Here is a 19,312-nt window from a genome sequence, read left to right on the forward strand (position 1 = left end):
ATTATATGTCCAAAATTACTTAAAGTCGTAGTCCATTGTGATTAAAGATTTTGGAAAATTGAATCAATTAGATTTATGCTAACTAAAAATTGTTAGAAAGTACTTAAATCGTGTGGACCACAATAGTATATCTTCGATAGTTTTTAAATCGAGTTCTACGCACAATTCACTTATAAATAGGGCTATATTTTCATAAGACTATTATGCATCGCCTCTTGCTATATCATCTTTGTTAGGGAATAAAAGCTTTATTATATCATTAATTGATATTTGCAGCTCTTGATGTTGAGCTTTGAGCAGCTTTTTCATCTTTGTTTTCCTTTTCAACTTCCTTGGTTATCAAATCCAAAAATTTAGAAAAATCCACCAAATCTTTTTTGTCCACACGTATTTTATCATTCTCCATATGTGCAATTAAGATCGATTCCATCTCCTTGCTTTTGTTCTCTAAACCCATCTTCTTCAATTCTTCTTTGTTGTTAGCGACGTCGACTGCAATGATTTTTTGATTTCATGGGTATTTATTACTTTTTTGCTGCAGACTTAGCACTGAATAATTTTGAATAATTTTGCATAATTTTACCCCCCCCAAATAATAGCATTTATAGGTTTAAAATGCATGCAACTATGGCAGGAGTATAATATTGCAATGATTAATCAGTTTGATCGAATTTGGGTTAATTTGTTTCATTTTGTTTTGTTTGTGACTTTGTGGAGAGATAAAACGATCCCTTAGAACCAAAATGGGTTCGATTGACTCTTTTTTACTTTTTCTTATTCAGTTAGGATTAAAGACATTTTGTATACACTTGCTAGAGGTAATTTATTTTTTATCAAACTATTAAATGATATTTTAAATTAATATTAAGTATTTAAGAAATATAAAATTAAGTAATTGAGTTAATAAAGGTATCGTTTTTCCTCATAGACTAGAAAATATCAGTTCCTTCTCTATTTTATTTTTTTTTTGACATTATAAATATTCTATAACTCCTGAAGAATAACGTGGTTGAATTTTTCTTAATTTTGTTTACTAAATTGCAGTTTCATAATTCAAAGATAATCTTCGAATTAGCTTGAAATATATTTAAAATTTGAATCCCTTTTTGTTTATAGATTTTGAAAAGTTGATCCAAATTACATAATACGAAAATTTAGCAAGTAGTTAAATGATGAAAAGATAGTAAATCTATCTTAAGTAGGCAATATTATACTCTTACCATAGTTGCATGCCTTTTTTACCTATAAATAGTGTTATTTTGAGGTGTGAAATTGTGCAACATTTTTTAGAGCTAAATCTACAACAACAAAGCAATGGATATTGATGAATTAAAGAAACTCATTGCAGCTGCTATTGCTAATAACAAAGAAGAAGTGAAGAGGATGGGTTTGGAAAACAAACTCCAAGAGTTGGAGTCTATCCTAATTACACAGATGGAGAATGATAAAATATTCCCGGACAAAAAGGATTTGGTGGATTATCATAATTTTTTGAATTTGGTAAGCAATGAAGTTGAAAAGGAGATTGAACGTGAAAAAGCTGCTCAAAGCTCAACATCAAGAGCTGCAGAGTAGATATTACTGATTGGTTAAAGCTTTCATTTCTTTAAGTTGAAATATCTATTTAATATTTTGTATTGTCGTAAAGATAAATAATAAATCTTCCTTTATTTCAAGTGAAAATGTCCGTTATTGCTATTCCGGAACAATTGTACTTAGAGATTTTCTAGTAAACTCAGTAGAGCTTATGACTTGCACTACCGATTTTGGGATTGTTGGCTTGTATAAAAATTTATGTTTCATAATTAATAGTCGTTGGTTGAATTTTGTCATTAATTCAGTAAGCATTAAGCTTACTTAGTCTTAAAGACTAGGTGTCATCACGATATCGTACGGAGGAAAAATGAGGTCATGACAATATCTAAAACTACGAATTAATGACAAGTGAAAATGTCCTATTTCTTTTTTAATGTAATTTATCTTTGTTCTTTAAATTCCTTTATAAAAGTGCATATTGATTTTTAATTTATTATACTGTTATTTTTACAAAGGATATACTAGTAAAACTTCCTAGGACCTAAATACACTAATTTAATCTAGTTATTAAAGATGACCTTTATTTGTTGTATTTGTCATCTATCAGCAAAACATCGAATATTTTCCTAAGTACATTTGGTTCCGTTTGACCAATCATTCAAAATCTTATTATTTTGAAATAACTTCTTTTCAAATAAAATTTCAAAAGTACTTTAGGAGAATAAAATTTTGTGTTTGACAAAACTTTAGGGAAATTTAGGTAATCTTGTGTCACGATCCGGGATTTTCACCCTCAGGACCGTGATGGCGCCAAACATTCCACTTGCTAGATAAGCTAACGTTAGCTATATCTATTAACTATTTTAACAATTCCAATTTAAAAGACAACAACAAAATTGAATAGTCTGAAATAAGATGATAAACTACTAAATGACGAAACACCAAAACCAAATTCCAAATCTGGTGCCATGAATACATGAGTGTCTAGAGTACTACATATAATGGTCTGAATAAAACATAATTGTCTGAATCAAAATAAATAGCTAAAAATGATGTAGAAGACGACTTCAGGGCTGCGAACATGAAGCTATACCTCTAGTCTTCACTGATAGTTAGATTCGAGCAAACCTCACTCAGCGCAGCTAGGACCAACTCTGGTATCTGCACAAGAAGTACAAAGTGTAGTATGAGTACAACCGACCCCATGTACTCTGTAAGTGCCGAGACTAACTTCGACAAAGTAGTGACGCGGCTGAGGCAGGTCACTTACAATAACATGTACGCAATAATAATAATAACAGAAAAGACACGAATGGAAATAAAGCAGTTAACTCATAACAACGAACTCAAAATCCAACTACCAGAGAGCCTAGAATAACAAGTCTTATAAGCTCATTTCAAAAGCAGTCACAAACAAATACAACTTATACAATCTAATGCGGCGCGCAACCCGATCCCACCCTATCATCATCTGTCAACATCATAATCCATCCTTATTCCACCATTTCAATTCATTACCTTTTAATTTTCGTTGCGGCGTGCAACCTGCTCCCCAAACAATTTCAATCAACATTAGCAATTCAACAACCAAAATTTAAAGGAATTTCTACCTCACGAGAGTAAATATACGAAGCAATGAAGAATCACGTAATAATCCAAGAATCTCTAACAATTCGAATGTCTGAACTTTACCAACTCATCGATATCTACCAATTAACAACTCGTACAAGTAAAACTACTTCATAGAAGGCAACAAATTCTATAAAACTATAAGACAAGTAAGACATATGATAATTTAAATATGCAAGTACATCAAATACAGACAAATAGCAAATAAGCATATAACTATGGAAGGGATGGACAATTTAATATAAGGATAACTAAGTGACAAGTAACAATTATGGTATGGAAGTCAAATAAGCATGTAGCAATTAAGGCATGTAACAAAATATACTATGAAGTAATAAAAACATGGAAGCAAGTAACCTAACGGCGTATATACACTCGTCACTTCGCATATACGCCATTTCACACATAATTCACATAACATGTAGTTCAAGGGTTCCTAATTCCCTCAAATCAAGGTTAGACCCAACACCTACTTCACTCAGCAACTCAAGCAATCAATCAACCACGGCCTTGCCTGTAGAACAAGCCTCCAAACCAACCAAATATAGCAAATTATGGACTAAATGATTCAAAATAAGCTTTAGAAACTACCCACACATGAAAGTGGTTCACTTTTGATCATTTTTGAAAAAGTCAACCCCAGGATCGCTTGGTCAAAATCGAGATTCGGACAAAAACACGATTACCTATTCACTCCCGAGCCCGATAATGTGAATTTTTTCGAAATCCGACCTCAATTCGAGGTCTAAATCCCAATTTTACAAAAATTTCCAATTCTACACAAATCCCTAATTTCTTCCATGGAAATCCTAAATTTGATGTTGAAATCTCATAAAATGTAATAGGTAATTGAAAAGAAATGGGTTGAAGTCACTTAACAATGAATTTGGGAAGAAAGGTCTTTTGGAAAATCGCCTCTAGAGTGTTTAAGGTTGAGAAATTGTGAGAAATGAACTAAGTCCCATTTTTCCCTCTTTTACCCAGATGCGGATGTCGTAATTGCGAAGTCTTATTCCCAATTGCAAACATCGCAAATGCGAGACAATGGTCGTAAATGTGAACCCTAACAAATAAGAGAAGAATTCGCAAATGTGACATTTGGATCGCAAATGCAAACTCACCACCTACGCAAATGTGACATTTGGATCGCAATTGCAAAACAGACTCAAAATGGTCAGTGATCACAAATGCGACACTTCCTTCGCAAAAGCGAAAGTCCACAGTTCGCAAATGCGAATAAATTCTAGCAAATGCGAGATTCACCCAGCCCAACCCATGCTCGCAAATGCAAAACATTCTTCACAAAAGCGAGGCTCACAATTGCGAGCCAGACCTCGCAATTGCGAGATCCGCAACAGAGCACCAGAACTGGTATTGCACCAACACACTTTTCCTTTGCAAAATTAATCTGAAACACGTCCGAAACTCACCTGAACCCCTCGGGCTCCAAACCAAACATGCACATAAGTGTAATAATATCATATGAACTTTTTCGCACAATCAAATCACCAAAATCACATTTAAGTCTATGAATCGATCCTTAAAACGAATGAAATATCAAAGTGAAACTCAAGAACACTAGAATCACATTTAAGCGTTCGAATCATGTCAAATTAATTTCGAATTGAACCAAATTTTGCAGACAAATTTCAAATAGCAATATGGAACTATTCCAAGTTCCAACATCAAAATTTGAACCCATTAGCTAAGAAGTCAACTTACAGTCAAACTTAGTAACTCTTAACTTTCAAAAATGCTAGATTTCGGCAAAATGAGTCGAAACAAGTTAGGGACTTCCAAATTCAATTTTGGGCATATGCCCAAGTCCAAATCACGATACAGACCCACCGAGATCGCCAAAATACCGATCCGGGTCCGCACAATATTGACTGTAGTCAACTCAAACTATTTTAAAGGAAAAAATTTACATTTTCTTCCATTTTTCACATAAAGGCTTTCCGGAATAAGACACGGACTGGGAAGACAATTTGAGAAACTCTAAAAGAAACTAATCAATGTCTCGGAACATGAAAATAGAGGCTAAATCTCAAAATGACCTATCTGGTCATCACATTCTCCACCTCTAAAACAAACATTCGTCCTCGAATGGATATAGAAAAGTACCTAGACTGATGAAAAGGTATGGGTATCTACTCTGCATGTCGGACACAAACTCCCACATAGCTGCCTTGATCAGCTGACCTCTCCATTGCACTCGAATTGAAGGATAACTCTTACCTGCGAGCTAGAATGGTCATCGACTCCTCCTCATAAGTCAAATCCTTGTCCAATTGGATGGAGCTGAAATCTAAAATATGGGACGAATCATCGTGATACTTTCGGAGTGTGGAGACATGAAACACCGGGTGGACTGCTAATAAACTAGGTGGCAATGCATGCTTGTAGGCCACCTCACGATCTCTCTCAAGAATCTCAAAGGGTCCGATATACCTAGGGCTCAACTTGCCCTTCTTTCCGAACCTCGTCACACCCTTCATTGGTGAAACCTGAAGCACCTCTTTCCAACCATGAATGCAACATTAAGTACTCTCCGATCGGCATAACTCTTCTCCCTAGACTAAGTTGTGCGAAGTAGATCCTGAATCATCATGACATTTTCCAAGGCATCTTGAACCAAATCAGTACCCAACAACTGAGCTTGTCTCGGATCTAACTAACCAACTCGCGAACGGCACCGCCTCCCATATAGTGCCTCATAGGGAACCATATTAATACTCAATTTGTAGTTGTTGTTTTAGGTAAACTCCGCAAGCAGCAAGAACTGATCCCAAGAACCCCCAAAATCCATAACGCAGGTGCGAAGCATATCCTCAAATATATAAATGGTGCGCTCGGATTGTCCGTATGTCTATGGGTGAAATGGTGTATTCAGCTCAACCTGTGTGCCTAACTCACGTTGTACGGCCCTCCAGAAGTGCGATGTGAATTGCGTACGCCGAATAGAAATGATGGACACCAGCATACTGTGCAGACGAACAATTTCACGAATATAAGTCTCACCCACCCGCTCTGAAGAATAGGTAACTGCTACTCGAACGAAATGCGCCAAATTGGTCAACCTATTTACAAGCACCCATACTCTGAGTCCGTGGGAGCCCAACAACGAAATCCATGGTAATACGCTTCCACTTCCACTCAGGAATCTCAAGCCTCTGAAGCAAACCACCAAGCCTCTGATGCTCGTACTTCACCTGCTGACAGTTCAAACACCGTGCTACATATGCAACTATATCCTTATTCCTCCTTCTCCACCAATAATGCTGCCTTAAATCCTGATACATCTTGGTGGCACCCGGATGGATGGAATACCTCAAACTGTAGGCCTCCTCAAGAATCAACCCTTGAAGCCCATCCACATTAGGCACACAAATCCGAACCTGCATCCATATAATCCCATCGTCCCCAAGAGAAACCTTCTTGGCATCATCGTGCTGTACTATGTCCTTAAGGACAAGCAAATGGGGGTCGTCATACTGATGCTCTCTGATGGGCTTGTACAAAGAAGACCGAGAAACCGTGCAAACTAGAACCCGACTGGGCTCGGAAACATCTAACCTCACGAACTGATTGGCCAAGGCCTGTACATCTGATGCGAGCGGTCTCTCACCAACTGGAATATACGCAAAGCTACCCATACTCACAACCTTCCTACTCAAGGTAAAAGTCACCACATTGGCCTTCCCGGGATGATCCAAAATGGTGATATCATAGTCTTTTTACCGTTTTAACCACCTCCGTTTCCTCAAGTTGATATCCTTTTGCTTGAACAAATATTGTAGACTCTGATGGTCTATGAATACCTCACACGACATGCCATAGAGGTAATGTCTCCAAATCTTCAATGCATGAACATTGGCTGCCAACTCCACGTCATGAACATGGTAATTCTTCTCGTGAACCTTCAACTGCCGCGACGCGTATGCATTCACCCTACCATCCTGCATAAATACTGCACTGAGCCCAACACACGATGCATCACAATACACCTTATAGGATCCTGAACCCGTGGGTAATACCAATACCGGAACTGTAGTCAAGGTAGTCTTGAGCTTCTGAAAGCTCAACTCACACTCATCCGACCACCTGAATGGGGCTCTCTTCTGGGTCAACCTAGTCAATGGGGATGCGATAGACGAAAACCCCTCCACAAACCGGCAGTAATACCCCGCCAAACCTAGGATGCTCCGAATCTCTGTAGCTGAAGTGGGTCTAGGCCAGTTCTGAACTGCCTCAATCTTCTTAGGATCCACTTTAATGCCATCTGCAGATACGGTGTGTCCCTTAAAGGTGACTGAGTCCAACCAAAACTTACACTTTGAAAACTTGGCATATAACTGACTATCTCTCAGAGTTTAAACTACAACTCGAAGGTGCTGCTCATGCTCCTATCGATTGCGGGAGTAGATCAAGATATCATCAACGAACACAATCACAAAACAATCCATATATGGCTTAAATACCCGGTTCATCAAATCCATAAATATTGCTGGGGCATTTGTCAAACCAAATGGCATCACTATGAACTCATAATGTCCCTACTGAGTCAGGAAAGCTGTCTTAGGAACATCCAATGCCCTAATCTTCAATTGATGGTAGTAAGACCTCAAATCAATTTTCGAAAATACCTTGGCACCCTGAAGATGATCAAATAAGTCATCAATCCTCGGCAAGGGATACTTGTTCTTGATAGTGACTTTGTCAACTACCGATAGCCTATACACATCCTCATCAAACCATCCTTCTTCTTCAAGAAAAACACGGGCGCACCCCAAGTCAAGATACTAGGTCTAATGAATCCTATAACAAGATAATCCTGCAACTGCTCCATCAATTCCTTCAACTCATGTAGCGCCATACGGTATGGTGGAATAGAAATGGGCTGAGTGCCCGGAGCCAAGTCAATACAAAAATCAATATCCCTGTCGGGTGGCATCCCCAGTAGAACTGCAAGAAACAACTCTGGAAACTCACGTACAACAGTTACTGAATCCATGGAAGGAACCTCCATACTAGAATCATGAACATAGGCCAAATATGCTAGACATCCCTTCTCGATCATATGACGAGCCTTTACATAAGAAATAACCTTGCTGGTAAAATGGCCAGGAGTCCCCCTCCACTCTAATTGGGACAACCCCGGCATGGCGAAGGTCATCATCTTGGCATGACCGTCCAATATAGCATGATAAGGTGACAATCAATCCATGCTCAAAATAACATCAAAATCTACCATATCAAGAAGTATGAGATCTACACTAGTCTCAAGGCTCCCGATAGAAACCACACACGAGTGATAAACACGAATCTACAATAATATAATCTTCCACATGCGTGGACACATATGCAGGAGCACTCAAAGAATCACAAGGCACAATCAGTAATGAAGCAAAATAGGATGACACGTAGGAATAAGTAGAGCCCGGATCAAATAGAACTGAAGAATCTCTATGGCAAACCGAAACAATACCTATGATAATGGCGTCAGATGACTCTGCCTCAGTTATAGCTGGGAATGCATAAAAATGGGGCTGGGCCCCACCACTTTGAATTCGGCCCTTCGGGCGACCCCTAGCTGGCTGGCCTCTACCTCTAATGGCCTGACCTCCACCTCTACCATCTGACCCCCGCCTCGAGCTGGTTGTACAAGCGGTGGAGCAACTGGTGCGGGCATGATGGCACGAGAACCTGCTGAGGTCTGTTGCTCGACAATCTAAGGAATTACCTCCTGATGTGACCTATGCCCCAACACTGAAAGCACTCTCTCGGCTACTGAGGCTGCTGAAACTAAGACAGACCCTAATGAACCAAATAGCCACTATAGTAACTCTAAAGTGGTGGTGCACTGATAGGAGCTGAAGGTGCACTGAATGCTGGCTGATCAGGACGAGACCCATAAGAATGACGATCGCCCGAAGCACTGTGGGTGTAACGACCCGGCCGGTCATTTTGAGAGTTATAGTCCCGTTTTTCCCATTTCTACTTATTTTTGTGTTATTCAGCTATATTATGTTATATTGGATTAGTTGGTTCAGGACCGGAGTAGTTTCGGAATGGAATGAGATACTTAGTCTCTTATTTACAACCTTAAGTTGGAAAAGTCAATCGGATGTTGACCTATGTGTAAACGATCTTGGATTTGAATTTCGATGGTTCCTTTAGCTCTGTTAGGTTATTTTGGACTTAGGAGTGCATCCAGAATGTGATTTGGAGGTCCGTAGTAGAATTAGGCTTGAATTGGCAAAATTGGGAATTTGGCAATTTTTGGTCGGTAGTGGAATATTTGATATCGGGATCGGAATGGAATTTTGAAAGTTGGAGTAGGTTTGTATTATCATTTGTGATGTGTGTGCAAAACTTAAGCTCATTCAGACGTGGTTTGGTTGGTTTCGGCATCGGTTGCCGAATTTGGAAATTTAGAAGTTCTTAGGCTTGAATCCGAGGGTAATTTGGTGTTTGGATGTTATTTTGAGTGATTCGAAGGTTCCGGGTGGTTAATAGATTTGTCAAAGTTGGAAAATGCACCTGAAGCTGCTGCTACTGCTATTTCCGCACCTGCGGAAGGAGGAGTCACTGGTACGAGGTCGCTGGTGCGTTTGGGGAAGCCGCAGATGCAGAAATGTAAGGCCAAGGCTGGAAACGCAGGTGCGAAGAATTGGCTGCATGTGCGAGCCCGCATGTGCGAGGCCTGGAGCGCAGATGCGGAAAGGAAAAGTTGGGCCGGTTCCGCAGAAGCGGAAGTGTTACACAGGTGCGGGCCCGCAGATGTGGAACCTGGGGTCGCAGGTGTGGAATTAAGAGCTTAAGTGGTTCTTGTAGGTGCGAGGATTCGACCGCAGGTGCGGTTCTGCAGGAGCGGACATATGGCCACAGGTGCGACTGTGCTGGGCAGAAAAGCCCTAGTTCGTGTGTTTTGTCTTCATTTTCCATTTTTGCATTTGAGAAACTCGGGAGAGAGGCAATTTTTCGAAGGTTTTCAAGGAGCAACATTGGGATAAGTGATTCTAACCCATAATGGTATAAATTTCGTGAATCTATGGCCTTGTTCATCATTAATTAGTAGGATTTTGGAGTGAAAGTAGGGGGTTAGGGCTTGGAATTTTCAAGAGTTTAATTTAAGGATTTGAGGGACCAAATGATGTCGGATTTGGAAAATTTCATACGTATGGACTCATGAGTAAATGAGCTTTCTAGTTTTGTAAATTTTGTCGGATTTCGAGACATGGGCTTGTGGGCCGGGTTTGAGCCAATTTCGGATTTTGGTCTAATTTGATAGTTTTTCTTGTGGAATTCATTCCATTAGCGTATTTTGATGGTGTTGTACTGATTCTCAATAGATTTGGAGCATTTGGAGGCCGAGTCCAGAGGCAAGAGCAATGCGGGGTAGAGATTTGACCGGTTTGAGGTAAGTAACGATTGTAAATTTAGTCCTGAGAGTATGAAAACCCAGATTTCGTGTCATTTTACTATTTTGAGGTGACGCACATGCTAGGTGACGGGCGTGTGGGCGTGCACTGTTGGGGATTGTGACTTGGTCTGTCCCGTAGCAACTGTAGAGTTGCATATTTTATTGAAATTATATGATAATTATGTGTTTTAGAAAGAGTTTTTGTAAATTGGGCCGAATGCCATGTTTGGGCCTTGTGCCAGTGCTGTTTGGACCCTTAGGGGCCTTTTCTTAATATCCTCTTACTGTTTTCGATTGAAATTCTATACTCAGTCATGGTTAAACTTGTTTACTGGATAACTCAGTTTTATGACTCTATTTTGATGCACATAAATGTTGTTTTGGGCTGAATGCCCTGTTTTTACTGAAATGCCCTAGTGGCTTGAGAGATTTATGACTGAGTGAGGACGAGGGCCTGATTTGTAAGGATATTTATGGGATCTGGCTGCACGCCACAGCATGTTTGATATAGGTCGAGGGCCTGAGTGATTTATGCCATGATTTGGCTTGATATAGCGCTTGGGCTGAAGGAGCCCCTCCGGAGTCTGTACACACCCCCAGTGAGCACAGGTGCCTACTGCGTGCGTGTGCCGAGTGCCGAGTGCTGAGTGACTGGGAGGCATGAGTGATTGTGAGGTATGCCTGAGTGGTAAGAGTGATTGTGATGTATGCCTGAGTGGCAAGAGTGATTGTGAGATTTGCCCGAGGGGCTGTATATGAGTGATGCTTTGCCCGAGGGGTTGTTTATGATTTCATCATTTTTTTCTCTCCTTTTCATTTTTCCTCTACTTGAAAACTGTTGAAAAATATCCTTAAATGATTTTTACTGGAACTGGTTTAAACGAGGTATTTTGATTCAAATCCTTAATTTTAAGCATGAGGTATTTTACTGAGATTTCATGATATGGACGTTATATGCTTTATTGCTCGTCACTACTGCTCAGTCATTATTTATTGTTGTTACTTACTAAGTTGGCATACTCACGTTACTCCCTGCACCTTGTGTGTAGATCCAGGTGTAGCTGGACACGGTAGCGATTGTTGATTGTTCTGGTTGCAGATTTTCTCGGAGATAGCAAGGTAGCTGTTTGGCGACCGCAGCCCCTGCTCTTCTCCCTCTTATCTTCCTCTAGTTGTATTTAGCTATTTTCAAGGCTGAGTTAGCCTTGATATTGTTAAACAGATTGTAGTAGATGCTCATAACTAGTGACATCCCGATGTCGGGCTTTTCTTTCCGCACTTTTATTTTGATTTGAACTCCTTTATGAAGGTTTTTATGTTAAATAACATTGAAATTATCTTTGAAATGAAAATATCGGTTTGTTTTGGAAATGAGTCGGCTTGCCTAGTTCCACGATAGGCGCCATCACGACAGGGGTTAGTTTGGGTCGTGACAGTGGGCTACTTGAAGAGCTGACTCAATCGGCCTCGGAGGATGACCTCTACCAAAATAACTTCTGCCTCTAGATGAGGCACCACTAAAACCAACAAAATGACGGGGTCTCTTCTCATATGTCGACCCTCTATCATGACCACAAACCATCTCGATCCCTCTAGCAATCTCTACAGCCCTCTAGAAAGAAATATCATCCCCTGTCTCCTTGGCCATCTGAATCTTGATGCCGAAGGTAAGACCATCAATAAACCTCCTAACCCTCTCTCTGTCTGTAGGAATCAACATAGATGCATGATGGGCCAGGTCCACAAATCTGGTCTCGTACTGGGTGACGGTTATACCACCGTGCTGAAGGCGCTTAAACTGCCTAAGGTACTCCTCTCTCAGAGTGAAAAGAATAAACTTCTCCAGAAATAGCTATGAAAACCGATCCCAGGTAAGTGAAGGTGAACCGACTGGTCTGCTTCGCTCAAAATCCTACCACCACCTCTTGGTAGAGCTGGTCATTTGGAACACTGCAAAGTCGACCCAATTGGTCTCAACAATACCCATGTTACACAATACCACGTGGCAACGGTCCAAAAAATCATGTGGATCCTCAGAGGGTGCACCGCTATAATTAACAGGAAAGAGCTTTGTGAACTTATCTAACCTTATCAGGGCCTCAGAAGACAAAGAAGGCCTCTCCTCTGCTTTTTTTGCAACAACCGGCTGAACTATCCCAACTGGGTGGACTGCTGGAGTCTAATATAGGGGATCCATATGCTCCGGAGTGTAAGTGGCAAGAGTCTATGCTCCTCCCCTAGCCTGAGACACAACTAGTACACAAGAAATGCTCCGGTCTGAGCCACACTCTCCACGAGTCCAACTAAGCGGACTAGAGCGTCCTGAAGTACTGGAGTGGCTATGAATCCCTCCAGGACCTGAGCTGGTCCGATGGGTACGGTTTGAGCTGGGACCTCCTCCTCGTGATCAATTAGAGGCTCCACTATGTGTGTTGCTGCTCGAGCTCCAGGCTGAGCTCTGCCTCTGCCTCGGCCTCTAGCTGGACCTCGGCCTCGGCCTCTGCCCCTGGAAGTAGCTGCAACAGGGGGATCCGGCTCCTACTCGACGGTAGACGTTGTGCGAGTTCTCACCGTCTGCAAGAGAACAAGAGTAGAATGGTACAAACTCCAATAATGGAAATAAATCGCATGATAGAGAAAGAAAGAAGTCAAATTTTCCTAAAGCCTTATAGCCTCTTAAAGATAAGTACATACGTCTCTGTACCAATCGTTCGGACTCTACCAAGCTTTCTTATGATTCGTGAGACCTAGGCAACCTAGTACTCTAATACCAACTTGTCACGACCCGGAATTCCCACCCTCGGGATCGTGATGGCGCCTAATATTTCACTTGCTAGGTAAGCCAACGTTAGCTATATCTATTAACCATTTTAACAATTCTAATTTAAAAGACAATAACAAAACTGAATAGTCTGAAATAAGGTGATAAAGTACTAAATGATGAAAAACCAAATATAAATCCCAAATCTGGTGTCATGAATACATGAGCGTCTAGAGTACTACAGATAATGGTATGAATAAAATATAACAGACTGAATCAAAGTAAACAGCTAAAAATGATGTAGAAGGGAACTTCAGGGCTACGAACGCCGTACAACTATACCTCACATCTCTACTGATATCTAAATCCGAGCATACCTCACTCAGCGTAGCTAGGACCAACTTTGGTATTTGCACAAGAAGTGCAGAGTGTAGTATGAGTACAACCAACCCCATGTACTCTGTAAGTGTCGAGCCTGACCTCGATAAGGTAGTGATGAGGCTAAGGCGGGTCACTTACAATAACCTGTACGCAATAATAATAATAACAGAAAAGGCATGAATGGAATTAAAGCAGTTAACTCGTAACAACAAACTCAAAATCCAACTACCAGAGAGCCCAGAATAACTGTCACGACCTAGAATTCCCACCCTCGGGACCGTGATGGCGCCTAACATTTGACTTGCTAGGCAAGGCAACGTTAGCTATATCTATTAACCATTTTTAACAATTCCTAATTTAGTGACAACAATAAAACTAAATAGTGTGAAATAAGGTGATAAACTAATAAACGATAAAATCCAAATACAATCCCAGATCTGGTGTCACGAATACATGAGCGTCTAGAGTACTACAAATAATGGTTTGAATAAAACATAACTATCTGAATCAAAATAAACACCTAAAATGATGTAGAATGGGACTTCAGGGCTGCGGACACCATGTATCTATACCTCAAGTCTCTACTGATAGCTAGATCCGAGCAAACCTTACTCAGCTCAGTTGAGACCAACTCTGGTATCTGTACAAGAAGTGCAGAGTGTAGTATGAGTACAACCGACTCCATGTACTCTATAAGTGCTGAGCCTAACCTCGACGAAGTAGTGACGAGGCTAAGGCAGGACACTTGCAATAAACTGTAAGCAATAATAATGATAACAGAAAAAGACAATGATGGAAATAAAGCAGCTAACTCATAACAACGAAATCAAAATTAAACTATCAGAGAGCCCAGAATAACAAGTTATATAAACTCATCTCAATACCGAGGCAAATCCAACAGTCACAAACAAATATAACTTTATACAATCCGTTGTGGCGCGCAACCCGATCTCACCATATCATCATCTGTCAACATCATAATCCGTCCTTAATCCGCCATTTCAATTCATTGCCTTTAAATTTCCGTTGCGGCGTGCAACCCGCTCCCTAAACAATTTCAATCAACAATAGCAATTCAACAGCCGAAATTTACAAGAAGTTCTACATCAAGAGAGTAAATGCACGAGACAATAAAGAATCACATAATTCAAGGAATCTCAAATAACTCGAATGTCTCAACTTTACCAACTCATCGATAATTACCAATTAAGAACTCCTACAAGTGAATCTACATCATAGAAGGCAACAACTTTTACCAAACTATAAGACAAGAAAGAGATAGAAAAATTTAGATATGCAAGAAAAGCAAAGAAAGACAAGTAGAAAATAAGCATAGAATTATGGAATGGGTGGACAATTTAGTACAAGGATAACTAAGTGACAAGTAACAATTATGGCATGGAAGTCAAATAATCATGTAGTAATTAAGGCATGTAACAAAATATACTATGAAGTAATAAAAACATCGAAGCAAGTAACATAACGGCGCATATACACCTGTCACCTCGCATATATGTCGTTTCCTACATAATTCACATAACATGTAGTTCAAGGGTCCCTAATTCCCTCAAATCAAGGTTAGACCAAACACTTACCTCAATTCGCAATTAACTCAAAGTTCAACCACGACCTTGCCTTTTGAACAAGCCTCCAAACCAACCAAATGATTCAAAATAATCTTTAGAAACTGCCCACAAATGAAAGAGGTTCAATTTTAATCATTTTTTGAAAAAGTCAACCCCAGGCCCGCATGGTCAAAATCGAGATTCGGACCAAAACCCAATTACTCATTCACCCTCGATCCCGGTTATGTGATTTATTTCGAAATCCGACCTCAATTCGAGGTTTAAATTCCTATTTCAAAAAAATCCCCAATTCTACCCAAATCACTTATTTCTACCATGAAAATCCTAAATTTGATGTTAAAATCTCATGAAATGTAATGGGTAATTGAAAAAAATGGATTAAAGTCACTTACCAATGAATTTGGGAAGAAAAGTCTCTTGAAAAATCGCCTATAGAGTGTTTAGGGTTGAGAAATTGTGAGAAATGAACTAAGTCCCGTCTTTTCCCTCTTTTACCCAGCTATGAATGTCACAATTGCAAAGTCTTGTTCACAATTGTGATCATTGCAAATGCGAGACAAGGGTCGCAAATGCGAACCCTGTCAAAGAAGAGCAGATGTCGCAAATGCGAACTCACCAACTACGCAAATGCGACCAAAACCTTCGCAATTGCGAAGTAGACTCAAAATGGTCAGTGATCGCAAATGCGACACTTCCTTCATAAAAGCGAAGTCCACAGTTCGCAAAAGCGAACAAATTCACGCAAATGCGAGATTCACCCAACCCCACCCATTCTCGCAAATGCGAAACATTCTTCGCAAAAGCGAGGCTCGCAATTGTGAGTTAGACCTCACAATTGCGAGATCTGCAACAAAGCACTAGAACTGGTATTGCACCAGCAAATTTTTCCTTTGGAAAACCCATTCGAAACACATCTGAAACTCACCCGAGCCCCTCAGGCTCCAAACCAAACATGCACACAAGTGTAATAACATCATACGAACTTGCTCGCAAAATCAAATCACCAAAATAACATCTAAATCTATGAATCGATCCTCAAAACAAATGAAATTTCAAAGTGAAACTTAAGAACACTAGAATTATATTTAAGCGTCCGAATCATGTCAAATCAATTCCGAATTGAACCAGATTTTACAAACAAGTTTCAAATAGAAATATGGAACTATTCCAAGTTCCAACATCAAAATCCGAACTTGTTATCTAAGAAGTCAACTTACGGTCAAACATAGTAACTCTTAACTTTCAATAATGCTAGATTTCGGCAACATGAGTCAAAATAAGTTAGGGACTTCCGAATTTAATTCCGGACATACGCCCAAGTTCTAAATCACGATACGGACCCACCGGCATTGCCAGAATACCGATTCCGGTCTGTTTACACAAAATATTAACTGTAATCAACTTAAATCATTTTAAAGGTAAAAATTCACATTTTCTTCCATTTTTCACATAAAGGCTTTCCGGAATAAGACACGGACTGCGCATGCAATTTGAGAAACGCTAAACGGAGCTAATCGAGGTCTCAAAATACAAAAATAGAGGCTAAATCTCAAAATAACCTATCAGGTCATCACAATAACAACTCTTATAAGCTCATTTCAAATACCGAGGCAATCCACCAATCACAGACAAATACAACTTATACAATCTATTGCGGCGTACAACCCGATCTCACCCTAACATCATCTGTCAACATCATAATCCATCCTTATCCACCATTACAATTCATTACCTTTCAATTTCCGTTGCGGCATGCAATCCGCTCCCCAAACAATTTCAATCAACAATTGCAATTCAACAACCAAAATTTAAAGGAATTTCTACCTCACGAGAGTAAATGAACGAAGCAATGAAGAATCACGTAATAATCCAAGAATCTCTAACAATTCGAATGTCTCAACTTTACCAACTTATCGATATCTACCAATTAACAACTCGTACAAGTAAAACTATGTCATAGAAGGCAACAAATTCTATAAAACTATAAGACAAGTAAGACATATGACAATTTAAATATGGAAGTAAAGCAAATAGAGACTAGTAGCAAATAAGCATAGAATTATAGAAGGGATGGACAATTTAATACAAGGATAACTAACTAACAAGTAACAATTATGGCATGGAAGTCAAATAAGCATGTAGCAATTAAGGCAAGTGACAAAATATGCTATGAATTAAAGAAAACATGGAAGCAAGTAACGTAACGGCGTATATACACTCGTCACCTTGCATATACGTAGTTTCACATGTAATTCACATAACATGTAGTTTAAGGGTTCCTAATTCCCTCAAATCAAGGTTAGACCCAACACTTACCTCACTCTGCAACTCAAGCAATCAATCAATCACGGCCTTGACTTTTGAACAAGCCTCCAAACCAACCAAATCTAGAACATTATGGATCAAATGATTCAAAATAATCTTTAGAAACTACCCACAAATGAAAGAGGTTCAATTTTGATCATTTTTAAAAAAGTTAACAAAATCCAACCCCGGTCCCGCTTGGTCAAAATCGAGATTCGGACCAAAACCCTATTACCCATTCACCCTTGAGCCCAATTATGTAATTTGTTTCGAAATCCGACCTCAATTCGAGGTCTAAATCCCAATTTTACAAAACTTCCCAATTCGACCCAAATCCCTAATTTTGTGATGACCCAATATGTCATCTTTAAATTTAATATTTATTTATGTGATGACCCAATTTAATATAATACCATTCAGCTTTCCTCGACTTGCATGCACAGTCCGTATATGTTTCGGGGAAGGTTTTAATGTGAAATAGTGCTTTAAAACTTACTAAAGTTGACTTCATTCAATATTTTGATCAAACAGACCTGAATAAGTATTCTGATGATTCCAATAACTCCGTATGGTGATTTTAGACTTAGGAGTATGTTCGGAAAATTATTTGGAAGTCCGTAGTTAAAATTAGGCTTGAAATGGCTAAAATAAAAATTTAAGTTTGGAAGTTTGACCGAGGAGTTGACTTTTTGATATCAGGGTCGGAATTCGATTCTGGAAATTTGAATAGGTCCGTTATATTATTTATGACTTGTGTGCAAAATTTGAGGTCACTCGGACTTGATTTGATAGGTTTCGACTTCGAATGTAGAAGTTGAAAATTCTTAAGATCATTAAGCTTGAATTGGGGCATGATTCGTGGTTTTAGCTCCGTTTGATGTGATTTGAGATTTCTACTAAGTTCGTATGATGTTTTAGAACTTGTTGGTGTATTTGGTTGAGATCCTGGGGCCTCGGGTGAGTTTCGGATGGTTAACGGGTTGAATTTTGGACTTGGAACTTTGCTGGATTTTTCTGATGTCTGTATCTGGTTTCCTTCATCGCGTTCGCGAGGGGTGTCTCGCGTTCGCGAAGAGGAAAATTGGACTGGCCCATTTTGTGCTTCGCGTTCGCGATTGGGTACATGCGTTCGCGAAGGGTCGAGGGGCAAAGCTTCGCATTCTCGACCGGGGGCACGTGATCGCGAAGGGCGAGGGACAAGTCTACGTGTTCGCGGTCGAGGCCTCGCGTTCGCGAAGGGAAAAACCGGCCTGGGGTAATTGGTCTTCGCATTCGCGAAGGAGGAAATCCGGTCAGCACAATTTTGTGCTTCGCGAATGCGAGGGTGCTGTCGCGTTCGCGGAGAAGAAATCCCTGGACAACAGAACTTAAGTTCTAGAAATGGGATTTCGCCCCATTTTTCATTATTCACGATTTTGAGCTCGAGTAAGGCGATATTTGGGCGATTTTCACGGGAAAATATTGGGGTAAGTGTTCCTATCCTATATTGATTATATTTCATGATTCCATAATTATTTACGTCATGAATCCATGAATTTATGGAAGAAAAATCAGATTTTTATAAAATCTTCCAAAAATGTAAAATGAAGATTTGAAAGTCAATCCGATGTCGGAATTCGATAATTTTTGTATGGTTGAACTTGTATCGGAACGGGTGTTCAAATTTCGTGAGTTTATCCAGGATACAAG

General features: G+C 39.7%; 1 long non-coding RNA gene across 1 annotated transcript; it reads left to right on the top strand.

Annotated features, from left to right (window-relative positions):
* The first annotated feature begins 217 nt into the window (after positions 1-217).
* LOC107786306 (uncharacterized) lies at positions 218-1,676 on the top strand. The gene is made up of 2 exons (XR_001648110.2): positions 218-517; positions 1,349-1,676. It is a non-coding gene; the product is annotated as an uncharacterized LOC107786306 (long non-coding RNA).
* The last annotated feature ends 17,636 nt before the right edge of the window (positions 1,677-19,312 follow it).

Source organism: Nicotiana tabacum, chromosome 4 (genome assembly GCF_000715075.1).
Source record: "Nicotiana tabacum cultivar K326 chromosome 4, ASM71507v2, whole genome shotgun sequence".
NCBI classification, from domain to species: Eukaryota; Viridiplantae; Streptophyta; class Magnoliopsida; order Solanales; family Solanaceae; genus Nicotiana; species Nicotiana tabacum.